This window comes from Amblyomma mixtum, chromosome 3 (genome assembly GCF_055824585.1).
Source record: "Amblyomma mixtum isolate Tamu chromosome 3, ASM5582458v1, whole genome shotgun sequence".
In the NCBI taxonomy this organism is placed as follows: domain Eukaryota; kingdom Metazoa; phylum Arthropoda; class Arachnida; order Ixodida; family Ixodidae; genus Amblyomma; species Amblyomma mixtum.
Genome location: NC_143014.1, coordinates 11,377,775 through 11,390,442, shown reverse-complemented (window position 1 = coordinate 11,390,442; position 12,668 = coordinate 11,377,775). Strand labels below are relative to the sequence as shown.

The following is a 12,668-nucleotide window of genomic DNA, read 5'->3' as shown; positions in this document are numbered from 1 at the left end:
TATTCCTAGAATTGCTATTAGGCATGCAGTCCATCTTCATAATTGTTAGGAGCACATATCTGCCACGTTCACGCTTGGTTGTTTCCACTCGTTGCCGGCGAGGATTGATGCGATGCATTATTTGCTTTACGCGTACGCAAGTTAAAAGAACACTTATGACACCATTGCATGCTTGATTAGGGCCGACTGCGTCATTTGGGACTTCCCGCCCATTTCCCGCATCAAGCGGCCGCCATATGTTTTTAGAGCGAGAGCTCTACTCCTCGATCAGGGTACAAGTTCCGATGTGGATGAGACAATGGCCTCCAATGCCTCACAATATGGTATAGTAAATGACCGCGTGATCATATTGCTGCGAATCTCTGTAGCGACTTTTTTTTTTTTCAGGCCTTCACATCTCTACCGGCACCCCGCTTTATCACTTTTTTTGTGATATGCAAGACGCGCCAGATTTATCTCGATTGATCGCATACCGGACCCGATACGTTGTTCCAGAATGTTCCAGTAACTATCTCTTTATCGCTTTATCTTGAAGTTCGCTATCAGCTTTAAACTGAGCAAAAGCACCGAAGTTTGGGCCAGTTTGTATTGATCCATCTTGAAAACGTAGCAGCACGAAGAAACGAGGACAAAAAAGACAGGTACGACAGGACAGGTATTCCTATCGTACCTGTGTCTTTTTTGTCCTCGTTTTTTCGTGCTGCTACGTTTTCAAGATCCTGTCGTACCTGTGTCTTTTTTGTCCTCGTTTTTTCGTGCTACTACGTTTTCAAGATCCTGTCGTACCTGTGTCTTTTTTGTCCTCGTTTTTTCGTGCTACTACGTTTTCAAGATCCTGTCGTACCTGTGTCTTTTTTGTCCTCGTTTTTTCGTGCTGCTACGTTTTCAAGATCCTGTCGTACCTGTGTCTTTTTTGTCCTCGTTTTTTCGTGCTACTACGTTTTCAAGATCCTGTCGTACCTGTGTCTTTTTTGTCCTCGTTTTTTCGTGCTACTAGGTTTTCAAGATCCTGTCGTACCTGTGTCTTTTTTGTCCTCGTTTTTTCGTGCTACTACGTTTTCAAGATTAAACTGAGCACGGCCGAAAGCGGCGGGCATTCGTTTCGACGACCGCAGAGCACGCCGCCGCCGACTCATCCAGTTTTTTGCGGGCGCAAATGAGCCCAAATAAGGAGTTTTGTTTGGAAGCCATTTTCGCTGTCTTCCTGCCCTCCGGACTGCAGACTGCAGTCACCACTACATGACATCTGGTGAGGGTGCTAACGGGGATCCCTGTCGCCCTCACCCCCTTGGAGCCGCCGAAGTAGCCCGAGCCGTCCCGAAGAAGTAGATCAAGACAAAGCCACAGAAGCAGTCCCAACCGAAGACTAAAAAAGTGCGAAGCAGCCGTCGTCCCCAGAATACGGACTACTACCGGATCGCACGCGAGCAAAGAAGGATTCCTTAATTCCGACGTCAACCACGGCTACGACACTATAGCCCCTATTATTTTGCACCAGCCCCGACCGCCGCCAATGTTCAACGGTTCACTGACCGAGGATTCTAACAGTTTGACCGTGTCGCCGTGTTCAACCGCTGGGATGACCAGACTAAAGTGAGCCATGTTTTCTTCGCCTTGGAAGGACCAGCGAGAATTTGGTTCGAAAACCACGAAGCTTCTCTAGCGACGTGGGAATCATTCAAGTGGGAGTTCCTGAAGGCATTCACAAGCATTGTCAGGAAAGCTAGCTGCTTCTACAGTCACGCATCCAGCACCCGAGCGACACAATGACCGCATACGTAGAAGACATGAAGCGCCTTTTTCGACGCGTCGATCCTGACATGAAGGAAGAGAAGATGGAGCTTTTGATGCGTGGTGCTAAAGAGGCACTTTTCGGCGATCTGACCCGCAATCCACCAAAGACCGTCGCGGAATTCACCAGCAAAGCAGCCACCATTGAGAAAAAAAATTCAGGGGGCACTTTGTCTGTCTAAAGTGCTGCAAGGCGAAAGCTTTTCCTGGCGCACTTTATTTTTATTTATTCTTTATTTGCTTATTTTTATTGTTTTATTTTTGATATTTTTATTTTTTATTTTAAGTTTTACTTTTGTTTATTTTATTTTATTTTTATTTTCATATTTTATTTCATCCATTTCAATTTCTTTTCTTATTTTTATTGTTTTTTTATTTCTCTTTCCTTTTTTCTTTCTTCATTCCTTTCTTTTTATTTATGAAACCCATGCATTCACTAGATGCGCCTTTATTCGTACTCAAACCTTGAGCCTTCGTGGCGTAGTGATAGCGTCTCCGCCCAAGCAACCACAGATATCCGTCGGACGTACGAGCTAGATCCGAACGTCCTTTGCCGAGATCGGACGTCCATCGGACGTACGAACGCAATCCGATTTCGGATATCCGTATTCGTACATCAGCCGGACGTACGGACAGTGTCCACTTTTGTATATCCGCATGAGAGACGGGGTGTACGTCCGAAGAATGTAAGGCTGAGTATTTTCCCAGGCCATGAGTATAGACGTTTTTTATTTCACAGAAAATTCGCGTCTTTCGTGTATGTATACTGTTTTATTTACATCAGTTGGAGGGTTTGACGCGAAGATGTTTGTAAATTGGTACGATTTCACTCCTACCTGCAGTGAAAGAGCCGCCAACGAGCTAAATTTATCTAAGAAGAGAAGCAGGTGCTGCAGAATTTTGCAAGAACTAATGACTAGTTTTATATTTATAAAACTTCTCCAAATTAGTGGAGTTGTGCGACATGTCCACCGTTTTGCTAGCTAAACTTGCCATTGAAACCATTCGTAAGTATCAAAACTCCCGCGCATTCTGCTATCACCATCATCATAGATGTCAGTTCGCGGTCAGTCCAATCCAATCCATCAGTACGGCTCCGTAGCGCTGCGCTGTTGTTGATTTGCTGCGTAGTGCTGTCGCGCAGAGCTTTATAGCTGTTATTATAATGTGTGGCTTTGTTCGGTCTGTGGACGAAAGTAGCATGTAACTTAAGCAATTCGAAAGATACGGGAAGCGCCTGAAGCTCTTGTGGAACACCGGAATCCCGTACTGCGTCGACCTTGGTTTAAAGAAGGCTTAGTGCACATGGGATTGCCTACCAAGGTATGTATCCAGTACACTTCTTGGAACTTGCTTCTAGGACAATGCATGCTCATATAACATTCGTTCACAGGACAGTGGGAGCAGTAAGCGCGAGGAGATGGCTTCCACAAGTGTGTGCTGTTCTCACACTTTCGGGAGCCTACATCACACAGCTGCGGGAGCCCTCAACTCGCGCGGCTAATTCCCACTCCTCTTCAAAGTTGCGGGACGGAGTATTTTAGCATCTTGTTAATTTTTAGGGCATCGCTAGGTTCACTGTGCCTATATAAAGAGTGACAACGCGCGAAAGGCAGACCATAGGAAGCACGTGTAGTTCGCAGTGGTTCGCAACGGAAGCTTTGCGGCTTTCTGTGCACAGTCGCGTACAGTGCTGTGCAGGTTAGTGCCCTAAGGCCCATGAGAATAAATAAAGAACAGATACATTGTCAAATATGGTGAGGAAAAGTGAGAGCTGTTACTGCCTTATACTTATTGAGGTGTTTGTTAAAGTGCATTGTCTTTTATACTTGCAGCATTAAACACTTCTATTAATTGGTTCCAATATGTTTTTACTTCGGCTGCTGCATTGTGCCATTTATTTCACATGACTGATGTTTGCCGCGTTCTTTTTATTTCAGAAATCCTGTGGGTGGGAAAGGGTCAGTCTACTGAATTTTATCGACCATATTTTCTTTGCGGCAACCGCTAGCTCTTTACTCAAATTACCGTTTTGCCAGGTGTGGTGCCAAGAAGTGCAGTAGAACATTTTAAAATAGAATTTATTAATGTGGGAACACATCTGTACGAGATGGTAGTCTCATCTGGCAACCATCTGGATTTCCGCCGCGCGGCGACAAACATGGCGGCGCCCGTCGAAGGCCCGTTTCACATGCATGCGATTCTCGCCTGCGACACTGCGAATTCGGTCGGTCTGCGACTGGAGAGGGCCGTCGGTCTAGTCGCAGACGGCCCAAGGTGGATGTAGAATGGTGGCGAAGGCTGGGCCCAAAAACGGTTTAGCGCGACTGCAGCACAGCCACTTTGGGCGGCCGAAACACTTATATAATGAAATTCAAAAGCACAGATAAAAATGCTACAAAACAACAAAAAGAAATGAATATTTTATTGCCACGTTTATAAAATAGGTAAATTATTTCTGTAAAATATTACGCTGAATTTTGTAATTTTTTGCAACGCTCTTGTTGCGCCCTCGGTTGATGAGTGTGCGGTGCATTTGCAGCGCGACTTTGCAGGCCTTGTTACGGTACCCGGCCGCAGATTACGAAGCGATTTCTTATCTCCAGCTGCCTGCTATGGCGCGCCTTGGAAAGCGTGCAAATTAAGCTCGCCGGTCTCAAAATGGACCCTTTAAGAAGTTTTTGTCGTCCTTTCTCGTCGCTTCTCTGTCGCCGTTTGGCAAGATCTGCACCCCGCTGCACCGCTGCAGCGTTTCCTTCGGTGTACGGCCAGTGCGAAACCTTTTCCCGAGGCTTCGCGCTCATCGTTTCAAGCGCTTAGCTCTGCATTTCAAGATGAGGTTGCGGCATGTGAAGAAGCCTTGCTCCGTGGCACATTGTGACAGCGTGGGTTGTACCGTGGGTGTCTTACCAAGACTACACCGCTTCCCTCTGGACTTTCGCAGGTGAGCTCTTGCCGTTGTCGTCTGCTCTAGATATGCTTTTGTCGGGCTTTCCGCGCCTATTGTAGCTGTAACTGTTTCATACGCACTTGGCTTCATGTTATCGGGATATTTTAGTAAATTGCAGGGCACGCACTTGCAGCCATATGATGTGCAAAAGATACAAATCATTTGTCTTATTTATAGCTAGTTTCGTGCAGCCAACTCTCACCAACGTGAAATTGATACCGGGCTCTCATGAGCAACCACGTGCCCTCTACTTGCCGCATGGTCAATTTAAAACCAACTGCGCTGCCTAACAGCTCTGCTCTGAGCATGACATTAATGGGTTTTGCAGCACCGTGAAGCCAATTTGAGGATCCGCTCGCAACTGACAGTATCGAAACTCAACCATGTGTATGTGCGCCGCATTGACTGTGCCTTAACTGAATTCGGCCAGCAGTAGTTATTGCCGTTCTACGTATACATGACCGCCAATGTAGTTTTAAACTCATTTCGCTGCATCGCTCTCGTCACTCTTTGAGCATAGAAAAGCAGCTAGCCGCGTAGACTCAGGCGAGCGTAACCGCGCTCTGAGGCGCGGAGGCTTGGCGCGAGCATTTTCTGGCATAGTTATAACGTACTGCATTTAAGTGAAAGGAATCTTGGCGTATTGACGTTTGGAGTATATGGTATTCATTTGGGTGCAGTTGTATAACGTGGACGCTGCATCATGTCCAGGTGCAAAACGTGGGTGCAGTTCTGCCGCAACCTCAGCCTGGAGAAGACGCCGTGCCAGCTGCGAGACCTGAGGGTTTCTTCCAAGCACTTCGACCTGTTTCTGTATCTGCGGCCAGGATGGCTGCGTCTCGATGCTGTGCCTACTCGAGGAAGGAGTGGCTGTATTGAATGTCCTTGCACTTCTCTTTAAACTGCACTTCATGTATATTTTATTTTGATTACAATTGCTTCAAATTTCTTCGGTTAGCGACAAGGAGGTCTCGAGGTTGTGCGCAGGCGCTATGTATGGTGTAATGCTCTAGCGTCGAGCAGATTTGTTGATGCTAAAACTTGTTTTTAATATTGTCATGCAGGTGTATACATAGCTGCTATATTCTTTCAGTTGAAGAAATGAAATGTGAAGAGTAATCCCTGAGTGCTGCATGGTCAATGTGTTGATGCGCCTACTTATGTCATGTCATGTTTGCCTCAATGAAAGCTGTCGTAGCATTGTTTTCTATACTTTTCAATTTCCTACCTGGCAACGTTCGTGGAACTTAAGGGCTTTTTCCTATCCACACTGTGACCATTGAGATAAATAGCCAGCTTAAAAAAACTACTGCTTGAGCTGCCTGTGACGCGCATTTTTTGTTGGTGTGCTTTATCACTGTATTTCTTTGGTTGCTGTAATAAACCATGAATATGAAAACTATTGCTGTACACTGTATTGCAAACTGTGCACTTGAGCCTGTGCTTTGTGCATCATACCTTGATATACTCAACAGTACTAGCACCAGTATTTTCACCAAGGTTTCCACTACGAATCATGCATGCTTAGCCAGCGTCTGAAAGTGTTGCAGCCTTTCTATGCTACCTTCTTTGCCAGTCACTTTCATTGGGTTCCCAATTGCACATTAACAAGGCCATAACTAGCAGGAACTCGAGCACATTTGACTGGCAAAGGTTGGTGCGCACTGAAAGGCAACCTTGAAGTGATACCGGCTCGAAAATGCGGGTTCTATAAAAAGGCCACTTTATAATTCGCGCCAAAAGATACGTATGCGTGACGTCATTCAACGTCACTCATACGTAGGTTGCCCCCCAAAATAGTGGCGCTGGGGTGCTCCCATGAGCCGCCATTGTTTGGACCAATGGGCGTCTATGGAGCCTTCGCTACCATGGTATATCTACCTTGGACGGCCTGCGACCAAGTTCCGTCCGGTTGGAATTCAGTCGCAGCGTCGCTCTGCGACTGACCAATGGGCAGCGCCGAGACGGCACGTGACGTGACGTCACGCGCCGTTTCGGCGTGGGGTCACGTGGGAGTTGTTCCCGCGGCGTAAGCAAAACTATTTATTCTAATCAAAACGTACGAAATATTGCCTTGCATCTAAAAATACGCGGGTCATAACATCATCAACACATTCCGTGCAGCGGTTCCGTCCGGTTGGAATCCGTACGCAGCGTCATGTGATCGCGCTGCGACTGACCAATGGGAAGCATTGTGACGTCATGCACGTGTGGTCACGTGTAGCAGAACGAATACAGCGGCAAACACAAAGTGTGTTTTGGTTGCTGCGCGCGCACGTGCGCAAACATATCTGCTCCTCGAGGTGTTGAAGGCTCGCGCGCGTGTTTTAATGAACTTCTCATCGATGAAGTAGAGAGGCGGCCACTTTTGTGGAACGTGAAATCGAATGACTACAGAAAAAATTCAAACAAAACTGGACTGTGGGAGGAGGTTAGAGACGCCTTGCGATCAATCGACCCCAACGGTGAGTACCACTTCTTTTGGTCCATTTTTATTTTAGTATGTTTTTTCTTCGCGCTGTTAATTGTAATGTCGAAGTTCTGATCATGAGTGATTGCGCCGCCCCTTGTTTGACAATAAACGATAGCCGGCTCGGAAGGTCGACGCAGGCAACATGTTCAATGCACGCTGTATATGTACGCAGCTGCACGTGCGGATTCTCGGCGTTTTAAACAGTGGTACTCTGCACTGCTTTGTTTAACGAGAACATAAAAACGGCAATGAACCATAGTATACTGTGCTCTGTTAAAAAAAAAAATATCGAAAACGTCTTTTGCTCGCATATTTTTCAGGCCTTGTAATTGTTTACACACTGCGAAGGCCAACCACGTGCACAGAGTGGGCTCTCATTTCAGTAAAATTTCTATTCCTTAAACAAGAAAACTGACACTAAGCGTAATGATGCCCAGTCTTGTTCACGAATTGGGACTACACGCCTGTGCCCGGTTAAGTACCGTAAATTTTGCCGCTCAGCGCGAGACGAATGCCTCCGAGTTTGTGTTACGGCTCGGTGGCGGCGAAATGGAAAAATAGTCACGTGCTGTGGACTGTCGGTTCGCTATAAAGGCACTCAAGTGACCGGAATCATTCTGGACCGTTGAAATTACTGTGGCAGCTTTGCCAACATTTCTGTGCTCAAACGTCGAAATAGCCTTATCCCGGCACCAAACCCGTCCTAGTTATGTCTTGTGCTGTCACTATTTATTGTGGTATGCATTTTCACTCGCTGAAGTGAAGGCACGTTCAGGGGAGTATCACTGAATATTCATTCAAAATATGAAGGAACCAAGCACTCGCCGAAACCAAGAAACAGATATGGGAATGTTTCTTAGTCATACTTGGCTCATTTTGCTGCTTTTAATGGAGTGTAGTTCTGTCAGTTTTGTTTTACACAAACAACTTGGGAACGCACTAGACAATTTCTGGAGCATGTGGGAAAGTGTTCATACTTCAATTCAGATAATTAGTTTCATTTGTAGCTAACTTTCATACATTTTTCAGTTACAGTTGATTGTGTCCAGCAGAGATGGCGTAATTTAAAGGACACATATAGGAGGAAGCTGAGAGACCTGGAATGTGAATCAAGGAGTGGCGCTGGAGCGTTACCCAAGAGCAGGTGCTGGGTGCACCTTGAAAGGATGCGATTTTTAAAAGACCAGATGGAAGTACGCCAGTAAGTATTACTCCAGTGCAACTTTTCCACCCACATTTCATTTTACTTGTTTGCAATAGTTTCAAGCGGAAACATTTAGGCATCATTTTCACAAAAAAAATGAATGTTGCATGTACTGCTTCTCAGGGTGTATTGTTCATCCACCACAATAACTATTCAGTGTGATGCCTCAATTTAGTTTGTGCAGTTTCATTGCAGCTGCAATTTCGTGAATGCCAGGTTTGCGACATAGTGATCAGTAGAGTCACAGGTGTATTCGCAGTGCTGCTGTGAAAATCTATCACTACATTCTCTTAGTGATCAATGTTTACGTAATGTGACCATCCTGCAGAGGACACAGCAGCATGGAGGTGGTGGCTGTGCAAGAAGCTGTCGAAGACCACCCACGGCTAGGGTCTCCAGCTGCAGATTCAGCAGCCTCTTTCCAGGACATTTTTTTGAGCCCTGAAGTGCCGCAGCCCAGCACCTCACAGTCTGTGGCTGTGGATGAGGATGAAGGCACGACGAGCCAGTGTGCAGGGAATGGCCCGCCGCAGCCCAAAAGGCGGAGGAAAGCTCGGGAAGAGCTCGACGTTGTGAACGCACAACTTGCGACTGTTCGTAGTGCGTTACTGGCGCACAGGCCAGCAGATGCAGATGAGCACTTTTTGCTATCGTTGAGACCATATGTGGCAGCTGTGCCAAGCAGTATGAGACACCATATGCAAATGGAACTTCTCAACATTGTCGGGCAGTACAGTCAGGGAGTTTATCCCACTCACCTGATGATAAATCCAGAATGAATAAGTAATAAGGGTGTAATTACTCATTGAGATCCACCCAAGCACAGCCATACGGCTACAAAGGAAAGCTATGCAGCTTTCCTTTGTAGCCGTATGGCTGCGCCCGGGTGGATGTCAGTGAGTAATTACGCCCTTATTACTTATTTATTACGTTATTTATTTATTTATTACCCTTATTACTTATTATTTAATACTTATTTTACTACTTGATGATAACGACAGAATAAATAAGTAATAAGGGTGTAATTACTCACTGACATACACCCAAGCGCAGCCATACGGCTACAAAGGAAAGCTATACAGCTTTCCTTTGTAGCAGTATGGCTGCGCTCGGGTGAATGTCAATGAGTAATTACACCCTTATAACAAATCTACTCCACCTTGGGGGATTCCCCTACTCCCTGACTGTACTGCCCGACAATGTTGAGAAGTTCCATTTGCATATGGTGTCTACAAAGGAAAGCTATACAGCTTTCCTTTGTAGCAGTATGGCTGCGCTCGGGTGAATGTGAATGAGTAATTACACCCTTATAACAAATCTACTCCACCTTGGGGGATTCCCCTAAACATTTGATCGATCAGAATAAATAAGTGTGAAGAGTGTGAAAACTGTACTTTTACGCGTAACAAGAAAAAAATTTGCTAGCATTTTTCCGTACCAGCTTGGAAATAGAACTGTCCTCGAAGTCGAGAAATACAAATACCTTGGCGTTACCCTTAACAATAAGCTGACATGGTCAACTCATATCTCGGATGTTTGCTCAGCAGCGCTAAAAAAATTGTGGTTCATAAAGAGAAAGCTTAAAAACGCGCCTGTAAGGACTAAAATGTTAGCCTACAATGCAATAGTGAGATCGAAGTTAGAATATGCTTCCGAACTCTGGGACCCGCATACCATGAAAGACACAAAAGAACTTGAGCGAGTACAGAGAAAAGCAGTGAGATTTATACACAGGAAATATGCCAGGAAGGATTCGCCGTCCTCAATAATGTTACAAAATAGAACACAGACACTTGAAATATGCAGAAAAATTAATCGTCTTGTACTACTACATAACACTCTTTCTGGAAAAAATAATATGACGCTACCAGCTTCTGTATGTCGACCTTGTACGAGGAGAACACGACACAGTCATGAGTATTTCCTTGCACCGATCTTCGCGAAAACAAACGCTTACAAGTACAGTTTTTTCCCTCGAACGGTAAACGATTGGAATTCACTTCCCATTAGTGTATTTCAGTCAAACGATTTCATGGCTGCATTGCAAAATCATTTTTGTGCAAGTTAGCGATGTTGACGTTCTCATTTGTGCTTCTTTTTGTGCATTATGTTCATTTCATGTTGCATTGTATACGCTTTTCTGTGCTTTCTTGTTTGTGATATGCCCCTCCTGCTTGGGCCAAAGTATTGGCCTGCAGTATTACTAAATAATAATAAATAAATAAGAGATGCGGTATGTATGGCACCACATTTATTTCACTGTGCTGCAGTTGTGAAAAGAAAAGATGGAGCAAAGAAGCCACGGCAAGTTATTACCTTGTAAGGCTCATAGAACAATAGTATGAATGTGCTTTACTCAATGCCATGTGTTCAGGGGGAACAGCTGAAACAGGCTTTATGTTTTTTTCGCATACTATGCCTGTGCTGCAACCTATTTCAAGACAATATTATCTGCACTGGAAAAGAGAGAAAAACAGACAGTAGCACTTGCTTTTTTTGGTACAAAAGACGAATGAATGAGACCTGTTGACCACACGTGGCACACTGATGACAAAGACAAGGAAAACTGAGCTACCAGGACATTACAGTCACAAATATCTTGTTTCAATTGCCTAAAAAGAGAAGAGACTGCCCACTGCATTTACGTAGCCTAGCCATGGTTTCTGATTATGCTACTGAGGAGCACAATAAGGTGTTGCTCACATTTAACTAGGCCGTGCTTTTTGCAGGGTTTGTTTATTTCCGAGGAATAGTGGGGGATATTTCGAGGCATTTATTTCTTTCTGAAAAAAAAAACACTATTTTCGGTCTAATTGTGCAGTGCAACTTCACTGTCATCAGAGGTAAGCTGCCCATGGCTCTTTGCATTGGAGCCCTTGATGACAGCGCACATTATTAACGAAATGCTGTCAAAATCCTTTCGTTGCTTTGCTCCCACAGCAACAAAGGATAAGATTATCTGCCTGCACCGCCAGAATTCAGGACATCATTGTTGGCTAGGCAGTGCTCATAGAGAGCCCCTTTATGGTCTGCTGCCCAAGAGTTTGGTTTTTGGTGGTCGACAAACTGGGCTACACCGAACAAATTCGAGAAATATTGAGAACTAAAACGATCCCCGATGAGTACCGCAACACGCTCAGGGTGGCACCAATACCAAGAAACATGGACCCGAACCTCCACAAAGACCGAAGAGAGGCAAGGGCCGACTGCTTACAGAAAACACACTCATCCCAGGATACAACAGTGTATGTCGACACTGCCACATATGCCATGACTAGGGGACAAGGCACCAACAATGCAGTGGCAACTGTAGTCAACTCGGAATTACACGAGATTACCAGCGTCTCACTGCAAGACTGCACGATACCTGAGGCTGAAGAAGCGGCCGTCGCTCTAGCGGCAGCGGAGGGCTATCGGACTGGGCGGTCACTGACAATTCTTACTGATTCACAAGCAGCCTGCCGCAACTATCTTTGCGGCAGAGTCGGTCACAGAGCGCTCCGCATACTCCACTCTGTAGACTGCAAGATGCAACAAGCACATGCAAAACCACACAAGCCGATCAAACATAAGATCATCTGGGTACCGGGGCACACGGGGGTGGCAGGAAACCAAGAGCAGACAGGATAGCTCGAGGATATACTAACTACCGAGCATCCAACGTCAACGACCTTGAGGAATCCCTGCCAGTACCTCAGGAATACTCGGCCATACTCAACAACTACAAAGGCAGCAGGATGCGGTACCCACCACCGCACAAATCTTTAAACAAAGAAGAGGCTGTCACATGGAGACAACTTCAAATGGGGTCATATCCAAATCTAAACACACTAAGTAAAATTCACCCCACACTTTACGCACACAATTGTCCGTGGTGCCATGAAAAACCTACACTGTATCACATCACATGGGCATGTCAAAAAGCCGACATCGTTCCAGTTATACAAAACCCAAGGGTGGAATAATGGGAGGGTCTGCTCTCCAGCGACTGCCGCGATGACCAGATCGGTTTGATACGGCGAACTCTGCTGACGGCAGCATCCAGCAGAGCCCTGGAAGCGTATTCGCCAACTGCAGCCTGTACAGCCACAAGGCTTGAAACCACGGTGAATTGATCACGGTGACTGAAGATTGTCACAACGGCTTACCTAAAAGGGATAATTATTCCCTGAATAATGCTTAAAAGTCTATACCAACCTATTGTTACTAACCATGTAATATTTAGTTTAAATTCAAAACTGATATTCCAG

General features: G+C 45.5%; 1 pseudogene across 1 annotated transcript; it reads left to right on the top strand.

Annotated features, from left to right (window-relative positions):
- The first annotated feature begins 6,943 nt into the window (after window positions 1-6,943).
- Window positions 6,944-9,168, top strand: LOC149349213 (uncharacterized; annotated as a pseudogene). Its single transcript, XR_016289319.1, has 3 exons — window positions 6,944-6,949; window positions 8,222-8,415; window positions 8,747-9,168. The product of XR_016289319.1 is annotated as an uncharacterized LOC149349213 (transcript).
- Window positions 9,169-12,668: the final 3,500 nt, after the last annotated feature.